Source organism: Penaeus monodon, chromosome 28 (genome assembly GCF_015228065.2).
Source record: "Penaeus monodon isolate SGIC_2016 chromosome 28, NSTDA_Pmon_1, whole genome shotgun sequence".
NCBI lineage: Eukaryota > Metazoa > Arthropoda > Malacostraca > Decapoda > Penaeidae > Penaeus > Penaeus monodon.
In genome coordinates this window covers 17,849,804-17,852,502 of record NC_051413.1, presented here as the reverse complement: position 1 = coordinate 17,852,502, position 2,699 = coordinate 17,849,804, and the positions used below count along the sequence as shown (strand labels likewise).

General features: G+C 33.2%; 1 protein-coding gene across 2 annotated transcripts in view; it reads right to left on the bottom strand.

The window, feature by feature from the left end:
• Positions 1-2,699, bottom strand: part of LOC119591394 (riboflavin kinase-like) — an 11,654-nt gene that overhangs the window by 6,433 nt on the left and 2,522 nt on the right. The gene's annotated exons all lie outside the window — the stretch shown is intronic.

Below are 2,699 nucleotides of genomic sequence, written 5' to 3'. Positions count from 1 at the left end.
TTGCTTGTTCACTTGCATGCATGTAGATGCACCTCTCATTCTACTCTGGTAAAGCCTCCATGCTAGAAACTACTTATCACACACAAATTAATTTTCACACTTGTTAATTACATACCATAACTAACTCTCCTATCATCAGTAAAAATGGTACTGCAATATTGCATCATATTAACTCTGCACACCTTCTTGATTAGCAAGTGCTCTGATATAATGATAAAATTGCTATCAATCATGTCCATAATTTGATGTGAAAATAGTTACTGTATTCAACTGCAAACTCTGAAAATGTGAAAAGATTATCAATGGCATACTGCAATACATGAGATGTGAGCAGCATCTTAATTTTTTACTACAGTGGAAAGACCACTTTAGGACTGACAAACCAGTAAATACAAAGTTGTACAGTATATGATAAGCAAACCTATTTATAATGATGCTTAAAAAAAAGACAGTGAGAAAAAAAACTAAGCTGCAGAGAAATTATGAATCTATGATAACGGATTTCCAAAAATGATTCATAATTACTCTCTGAACACTTGTGGCTACTTGGGAATCTATGAAATTTAAGGAAATTAACTGAAGAGTATCGATGCACTTTGTTCCATTAAAGCTAAATTTCTGCAAACATGAAATGAAATAAAGTTTATGGTTAAATCTAAATATCATGAGATATATTACAAAATATTTGAGATCATACAGGTCTTCTGATGGTACTCTTGAAAGAACCACTGAAAGCAAGCTAGATAAATTGCAATAACGTTTCAAGCTTTTGTTTAACCCAGGAGTAGGTGCAAGAGTAAAAGGATAAATCCAAAATAACATGAACTGGAAACCTGGTCAATCAAGAAGTTTCAAGAAAGTATGATGAACATTGGGGTCAAAAAAAGTAAAGGAAATGTCCTGGTAAATCTATCAGAAAAGGTTGCAGTGGTCTGGAATGGAGGGATAGCAACTCTGAGGCAGACAGATGATGGAGTTGGAAACTGGTGAAGAGAGGAAAAGAGGGAGACTAAAGAGGCCAGAAGACTGGTTGGAGTAAGCTCTCTGGGGAAAACTGAGCAAGTGGTGAGGAAGCAATATAGAAGGGAGTGCAGATAGCTTATCCAGAGGAGTAACCCTCTATGTGAAAAACTGGTGAGGAAGAAAGTGGAAGATAAAATTCTGCTCTAAATACCAATGCCTATTTTAGAAATTGTGATTTAAAAAGTCTTGAAATATTAGCAAATGTATATGCTTTACCCTCGTCACTTGGCACTTTTTAACTGCATACCATAACTAACTCTCCAATCATAGGTAAATATGATACTGCAATATCCCATCACATTAAAGCATTTATTTGAACTCTGCACACTTTTTGCATCAGGAAGTGCTCTGATATAATGATAAAATTACTATCAATCATTTCCCTAATTTGGTGTGAAAATAGTTACTGTATTCAACTGCCAACTCTGAAAATGTGAAAAGATTATCAAAGGCAAACTGCTATATATGAGATACCCACAATATGTGGAAACCTTGCAAACCAAAGGAGTAAAATGTAATCAATATTACAAACTGGCATATTTAACAATAAGCTATAAAACCTCATATACCAGATCCTCCTCCAGGAGCATGAGCAATATGAAACTGATACTAAGCACAATTTTGCTCATGAATCTGAACATCAATTGTACCTGATACATTGTGCAATTCATGCTGAATCTGTATCAGTCTTTGCAGTGGCTGGCTTTCCATTGGGGCAATTTCCATTTGTCAAGCCTATTAACTTTTAAAGTATCTCGCATTTTCAATAACATGAAGTGGTAAGAAACAATTTGGCTCAAGGACAATCCACTTCGGAAAGTATTTTAGAGATATGTATCAGATGCTACAAGTTGACTTCTGTGTAGTACCATCTAACTAAAAAGAAGATATGTGAAAAGTCTTTCTTGCTAATATGTGTGATATATGCTGACCTCCTCACTGTGTACTTAACTTGTAACTGAGACATATACAGCACTAGGAACATGATAATGGGTATCTATTGCCAAAATAGACATCTTACTTTTCATACAGCACATCCATTTTACATATATGGTCTTATATAATAAATACCATATCTTAATGAAAATTTGATTCCTAAAGGAAAGAGTGTGGTATCAGTATAAAATAAAAATGGAAAACACAATCGGCAATTTACAACCAATGCCAGCTTTTATCTTTCAAAACAATGTAAGGGATTACAAAACAAAATTAACCATACTGTCTGCTGATAAAATCTTTGATTATGACAAACTCAACCACATTATGTAATATCTCTGTCATTGAGTATTCTCATTTGGAATGCTCTGTGCTTAAGAAAAGGCATTAAACTGTAGTTAAATATATAAACATACAAACTAATTAAAGGAACTATAAACAGAGATGGGTAGTATCACGATAAATATCAATCAATACTTTTGTATCGCCTTAGCAACTTAATAACTGTATTGTCTTATCAGCATCATTAGGTGTTTTTCTCAAAAAGCCCTAAAAAAATTGATATATCCATACATTTACATAACCACTTTGAAATTAAGATTAATATTTATGAATTGCAAAATGCCCTATCTTCTCTTATCTCAATTTTCTCATTAGTAATTTTTATTTGTTCTTTAGATGTTTCAAGTGCTCCAGAATAAGTTAAGTTAAGGTATTGTATTTTTTTCCATCAAGGCAAC